Raw genomic sequence first — 7,083 nt, 5'->3', positions numbered from 1 at the left:
GTATAAATAGAGAAAAATAGGTAAATAAACCAAAGGAAAAAAGGTAAATATAAAATAGGTAAATAAATTAGAGGAACAAATAGGTAAATAAACAGAGAAAAATAGGTAATGAAGTAGAGAAAACAAAGTAGGTAAATAAATACCGAAAAAAGAGGTAAATAAACTAGAGAAACAATAGGTAAATAAATAGAGAAAAATAGGTAAATAAATAGATAAAGATAGGTAAATAAACTAGAGAAAAAATAGGTGTATACATAGAGAAAAATAGCTAAATATATCAAGGAAAAAAGGTAAATAAAAAATAGGTAAAGAAATTAGAGGAAAAAATAGGTAATTAAACAGAGAAAAATACGTAAATAAATGAGAGAGAAAAATAGGTAAATATATAGAGAAAAATAGGGAAATAAATAGAGAAAATTAGGTAAATTATCTAGAGAAAAAATAGGTGTACAAATATATATAAATACCTAAATAAATCAAAGAAAAAAGGTAAATAAAACAATAGGTAAATAAATTAAAGGAAAAAATATGTAAATAAACAGAGAAAAAATAGGTAAATAAACTAGAGAAAAAATAGGTGTATAAATAGAGAAAAATAGCTAAATAAATCAAAGAAAAAAAGGTAAAGAAAAAAATAGGTAAATAAATTAAGGAAAAAATAGGTAAATAAATTAGAGAAAAAAATAAATAAAGAAATAGTGGAAAATAGGTAATGAAGTAGAGAATACAAAGGAGGTAAATAAATACAGAAAATAGGTAAATAAATAGAGAAAAATAGGCAATGAAGTAGAGAAAACAAAGTAGGTAAATAAATACAGAAAAAAGAGGTAAATAAACTAGAGAAAAAATAGGTGAATAAATAGAGAAAAATAGGTAAATAAACCAAGGAAAAAAAGGTAACTAAAAAAATAGGTAAATAAATTAGAGGAAAAAATAGGTAATTAAACAGAGAAAAAATACGTAAATAAATGAGAGAGAAAAATAGGTAAATATATAGAGAAAAATAGGGAAATAAATAGAGAAAATTAGGTAAATTATCTAGAGAAAAAATAGGTGTATAAATATATATAAATACCTAAATAAATCAAAGAAAAAAGGTAAATAAAACAATAGGTAAATAAATTAAAGGAAAAAATATGTAAATAAACAGAGAAAAAATAGGTAAATAAACTAGAGAAAAAATAGGTGTATAAATAGAGAAAAATAGCTAAATAAATCAAAGAAAAAAAGGTAAAGAAAAAAATACGTAAATAAATTAAGGAAAAAATAGGTAAATAAATTAGAGAAAAAAATAAATAAAGAAATAGTGGAAAATAGGTAATGAAGTAGAGAATACAAAGGAGGTAAATAAATACAGAAAATAGGTAAATAAATAGAGAAAAATAGGCAATGAAGTAGAGAAAACAAAGTAGGTAAATAAATACAGAAAAAAGAGGTAAATAAACTAGAGAAAAAATAGGTGTATAAATAGAGAAAAATAGGTAAATAAACCAAGGAAAAAAAGGTAACTAAAAAAATAGGTAAATAAATTAGAGGAAAAAATAGGTAATTAAACAGAGAAAAAATACGTAAATAAATGAGAGAGAAAAATAGGTAAATATATAGAGAAAAATAGGGAAATAAATAGAGAAAATTAGGTAAATTATCTAGAGAAAAAATAGGTGTATAAATATATATAAATACCTAAATAAATCAAAGAAAAAAGGTAAATAAAACAATAGGTAAATAAATTAAAGGAAAAAATATGTAAATAAACAGAGAAAAAATAGGTAAATAAACTAGAGAAAAAATATGTGTATAAATAGAGAAAAATAGCTAAATAAATCAAAGAAAAAAAGGTAAAGAAAAAAATAGGTAAATAAATTAAGGAAAAAATAGGTAAATAAATTAGAGAAAAAAAGGAATAAAGAAATAGTGGAAAATAGGTAATGAAGTAGAGAATACAAAGGAGGTAAATAAATACAGAAAATAGGTAAATAAATAGAGAAAAATAGGTAAATAATTTAGAGAAAAAAATGGGCAAATAAATAGAGAAAAATAGGTAATGAAGTAGAGAAAACAAAGTAGGTAAATAAATACAGAAAAAAGAGGTAAATAACTAGAGAAAAATAGGTGTATAAATAGAGAAAAATAGCTAATTAAAAAAATAGGTATATAAATAGAGGGAAAAAAGGTAAATAAATTGAGAAAACTAAGGAGGTAAATAAATAGAGAAAAAATAGGTAAATAAATTAGAGAAAAAATAGATAAATAAATTAGAGGAAAAAATAGGTAAATAAACAGAGAAAAAATTTGTAAATAAATTAGAGAAAAAAATAGATAAAGAAATAGTGAAAAATAGGTAATAAAGTAGAGAATACAAAGGAGGTAAATAAATACAGAAAAAAGTGGTAAATAATTAGAGAAAAAATAGGTAAATAAATATAGAAAATATAGGTAAATTATCTAGAGAAAAAATAGTTAAATAAATAGAGAAAACAAAATAGGTAAATAAATAGAGACAACAAAAGAGGTAAATAAATACAGAAAAATAGGTAAATTAGCTAGAGAAAAAATAGGTGTATAAATAGAGAAAAATAGGTAAATAAACCAAAGGAAAAAAGGTAAATATAAAATAGGTAAATAAATTAGAGGAACAAATAGGTAAATAAACAGAGAAAAATAGGTAAATAAATACAGAAAAATGGGAAAAGTAGGTAGAGAAAAAATAGGTGTATAAATAGAGAAAAATAGGTAAATAAACCAAAGGAAAAAAGGTAAATATAAAATAGGTAAATAAATTAGAGGAACAAATAGGTAAATAAACAGAGAAAAATAGGTAATGAAGTAGAGAAAACAAAGTAGGTAAATAAATACCGAAAAAAGAGGTAAATAAACTAGAGAAACAATAGGTAAATAAATAGAGAAAAATAGGTAAATAAATAGATAAAGATAGGTAAATAAACTAGAGAAAAAATAGGTGTATACATAGAGAAAAATAGCTAAATATATCAAGGAAAAAAGGTAAATAAAAAATAGGTAAAGAAATTAGAGGAAAAAATAGGTAATTAAACAGAGAAAAAATACGTAAATAAATGAGAGAGAAAAATAGGTAAATATATAGAGAAAAATAGGGAAATAAATAGAGAAAATTAGGTAAATTATCTAGAGAAAAAATAGGTGTACAAATATATATAAATACCTAAATAAATCAAAGAAAAAAGGTAAATAAAACAATAGGTAAATAAATTAAAGGAAAAAATATGTAAATAAACAGAGAAAAAATAGGTAAATAAACTAGAGAAAAAATAGGTGTATAAATAGAGAAAAATAGCTAAATAAATCAAAGAAAAAAAGGTAAAGAAAAAAATAGGTAAATAAATTAAGGAAAAAATAGGTAAATAAATTAGAGAAAAAAATAAATAAAGAAATAGTGGAAAATAGGTAATGAAGTAGAGAATACAAAGGAGGTAAATAAATACAGAAAATAGGTAAATAAATAGAGAAAAATAGGCAATGAAGTAGAGAAAACAAAGTAGGTAAATAAATACAGAAAAAAGAGGTAAATAAACTAGAGAAAAAATAGGTGTATAAATAGAGAAAAATAGGTAAATAAACCAAGGAAAAAAAGGTAACTAAAAAAATAGGTAAATAAATTAGAGGAAAAAATAGGTAATTAAACAGAGAAAAAATACGTAAATAAATGAGAGAGAAAAATAGGTAAATATATAGAGAAAAATAGGGAAATAAATAGAGAAAATTAGGTAAATTATCTAGAGAAAAAATAGGTGTATAAATATATATAAATACCTAAATAAATCAAAGAAAAAAGGTAAATAAAACAATAGGTAAATAAATTAAAGGAAAAAATATGTAAATAAACAGAGAAAAAATAGGTAAATAAACTAGAGAAAAAATAGGTGTATAAATAGAGAAAAATAGCTAAATAAATCAAAGAAAAAAAGGTAAAGAAAAAAATACGTAAATAAATTAAGGAAAAAATAGGTAAATAAATTAGAGAAAAAAATAAATAAAGAAATAGTGGAAAATAGGTAATGAAGTAGAGAATACAAAGGAGGTAAATAAATACAGAAAATAGGTAAATAAATAGAGAAAAATAGGCAATGAAGTAGAGAAAACAAAGTAGGTAAATAAATACAGAAAAAAGAGGTAAATAAACTAGAGAAAAAATAGGTGTATAAATAGAGAAAAATAGGTAAATAAACCAAGGAAAAAAAGGTAACTAAAAAAATAGGTAAATAAATTAGAGGAAAAAATAGGTAATTAAACAGAGAAAAAATACGTAAATAAATGAGAGAGAAAAATAGGTAAATATATAGAGAAAAATAGGGAAATAAATAGAGAAAATTAGGTAAATTATCTAGAGAAAAAATAGGTGTATAAATATATATAAATACCTAAATAAATCAAAGAAAAAAGGTAAATAAAACAATAGGTAAATAAATTAAAGGAAAAAATATGTAAATAAACAGAGAAAAAATAGGTAAATAAACTAGAGAAAAAATAGGTGTATAAATAGAGAAAAATAGCTAAATAAATCAAAGAAAAAAAGGTAAAGAAAAAAATACGTAAATAAATTAAGGAAAAAATAGGTAAATAAATTAGAGAAAAAAATAAATAAAGAAATAGTGGAAAATAGGTAATGAAGTAGAGAATACAAAGGAGGTAAATAAATACAGAAAATAGGTAAATAAATAGAGAAAAATAGGTAAATAATTTAGAGAAAAAAATGGGCAAATAAATAGAGAAAAATAGGTAATGAAGTAGAGTAAACAAAGTAGGTAAATAAATACAGAAAAAAGAGGTAAATAAACTAGAGAAACAATAGGTAAATAAATAGAGAAAAATAGGTAAATAAATAGATAAAGATAGGTAAATAAACTAGAGAAAAAATAGGTGTATACATAGAGAAAAATAGCTAAATAAATCAAGGAAAAAAAGGTAAATAAAAAATAGGTAAAGAAATTAGAGGAAAAAAATAGGTAAATAAGCAGAGAAAAATTGGTAAATAAATTAAAAAAAAAAATAGATAAAGGGATAGTGGAAAATAGGTAATGAAGTAGAGAATACAAAGGAGGTAAATAAATACAGAAAATAGGTAAATAAATCGAGAAAAATAGGTAAATAATTTAGAGAAAAAAATAGGCAAATAAATAGAGAAAAATAGGCAATGAAGTAGAGAAAACAAAGTAGGTAAATAAATACAGAAAAAAGAGGTAAATAAACTAGAGAAAAAATAGGTGTATAAATAGAGAAAAATAGGTAAATAAACCAAAGAAAAAAAGGTAACTAAAAAAATAGGTAAATAAATTAGAGGAAAAAATAGGTAATTAAACAGAGAAAAAATACGTAAATAAATGAGAGAGAAAAATAGGTAAATATATAGAGAAAAATAGGGAAATAAATAGAGAAAATTAGGTAAATTATCTAGAGAAAAAATAGGTGTATAAATATATATAAATACCTAAATAAATCAAAGAAAAAAGGTAAATAAAACAATAGGTAAATAAATTAAAGGAAAAAATATGTAAATAAACAGAGAAAAAATAGGTAAATAAACTAGAGAAAAAATATGTGTATAAATAGAGAAAAATAGCTAAATAAATCAAAGAAAAAAAGGTAAAGAAAAAAATAGGTAAATAAATTAAGGAAAAAATAGGTAAATAAATTAGAGAAAAAAAGAAATAAAGAAATAGTGGAAAATAGGTAATGAAGTAGAGAATACAAAGGAGGTAAATAAATACAGAAAATAGGTAAATAAATAGAGAAAAATAGGTAAATAATTTAGAGAAAAAAATGGGCAAATAAATAGAGAAAAATAGGTAATGAAGTAGAGAAAACAAAGTAGGTAAATAAATACAGAAAAAAGAGGTAAATAACTAGAGAAAAAATAGGTGTATAAATAGAGAAAAATAGCTAATTAAAAAAATAGGTATATAAATAGAGGGAAAAAAGGTAAATAAATTGAGAAAACTAAGGAGGTAAATAAATAGAGAAAAAATAGGTAAATAAATTAGAGAAAAAATAGATAAATAAATTAGAGGAAAAAATAGGTAAATAAACAGAGAAAAAATTTGTAAATAAATTAGAGAAAAAAATAGATAAAGAAATAGTGAAAAATAGGTAATAAAGTAGAGAATACAAAGGAGGTAAATAAATACAGAAAAAAGTGGTAAATAATTAGAGAAAAAATAGGTAAATAAATATAGAAAATATAGGTAAATTATCTAGAGAAAAAATAGTTAAATAAATAGAGAAAACAAAATAGGTAAATAAATAGAGACAACAAAAGAGGTAAATAAATACAGAAAAATAGGTAAATTAGCTAGAGAAAAAATAGGTGTATAAATAGAGAAAAATAGGTAAATAAACCAAAGGAAAAAAGGTAAATATAAAATAGGTAAATAAATTAGAGGAACAAATAGGTAAATAAACAGAGAAAAATAGGTAAATAAATACAGAAAAATGGGAAAAGTAGGTAGAGAAAAAATAGGTGTATAAATAGAGAAAAATAGGTAAATAAACCAAAGGAAAAAAGGTAAATATAAAATAGGTAAATAAATTAGAGGAACAAATAGGTAAATAAACAGAGAAAAATAGGTAATGAAGTAGAGAAAACAAAGTAGGTAAATAAATACCGAAAAAAGAGGTAAATAAACTAGAGAAACAATGGGTAAATAAATAGAGAAAAATAGGTAAATAAATAGATAAAGATAGGTAAATAAACTAGAGAAAAAATAGGTGTATACATAGAGAAAAATAGCTAAATAAATCAAGGAAAAAAGGTAAATAAAAATAGGTAAAGAAATTAGAGGAAAAAATAGGTAATTAAACAGAGAAAAAATACGTAAATAAATGAGAGAGAAAAATAGGTAAATATATAGAGAAAAATAGGGAAATAAATAGAGAAAATTAGGTAAATTATCTAGAGAAAAATAGGTGTATAAATATTATAAATACCTAAATAAATCAAAGAAAAAAGGTAAATAAAACAATAGGTAAATAAATTAAGGAAAAAATATGTAAATAAACAGAGAAAAAATAGGTAAATAAACTAGAGAAAAAAATAGGTGTATAAATAGA

At 21.2% G+C, this 7,083-nt stretch overlaps 1 long non-coding RNA gene across 1 annotated transcript; it reads left to right on the top strand.

The window, feature by feature from the left end:
• The first annotated feature begins 476 nt into the window (after positions 1–476).
• Positions 477–6,597, top strand: LOC143378052 (uncharacterized). Its single transcript, XR_013087482.1, has 2 exons — positions 477–4,708; positions 5,168–6,597. It is a non-coding gene; the product is annotated as an uncharacterized LOC143378052 (long non-coding RNA).
• The last annotated feature ends 486 nt before the right edge of the window (positions 6,598–7,083 follow it).

Source organism: Andrena cerasifolii, unplaced genomic scaffold (genome assembly GCF_050908995.1).
Source record: "Andrena cerasifolii isolate SP2316 unplaced genomic scaffold, iyAndCera1_principal scaffold0036, whole genome shotgun sequence".
Classification (NCBI taxonomy): domain Eukaryota; kingdom Metazoa; phylum Arthropoda; class Insecta; order Hymenoptera; family Andrenidae; genus Andrena; species Andrena cerasifolii.
This window is presented reverse-complemented; position numbering and strand designations above follow the sequence as displayed.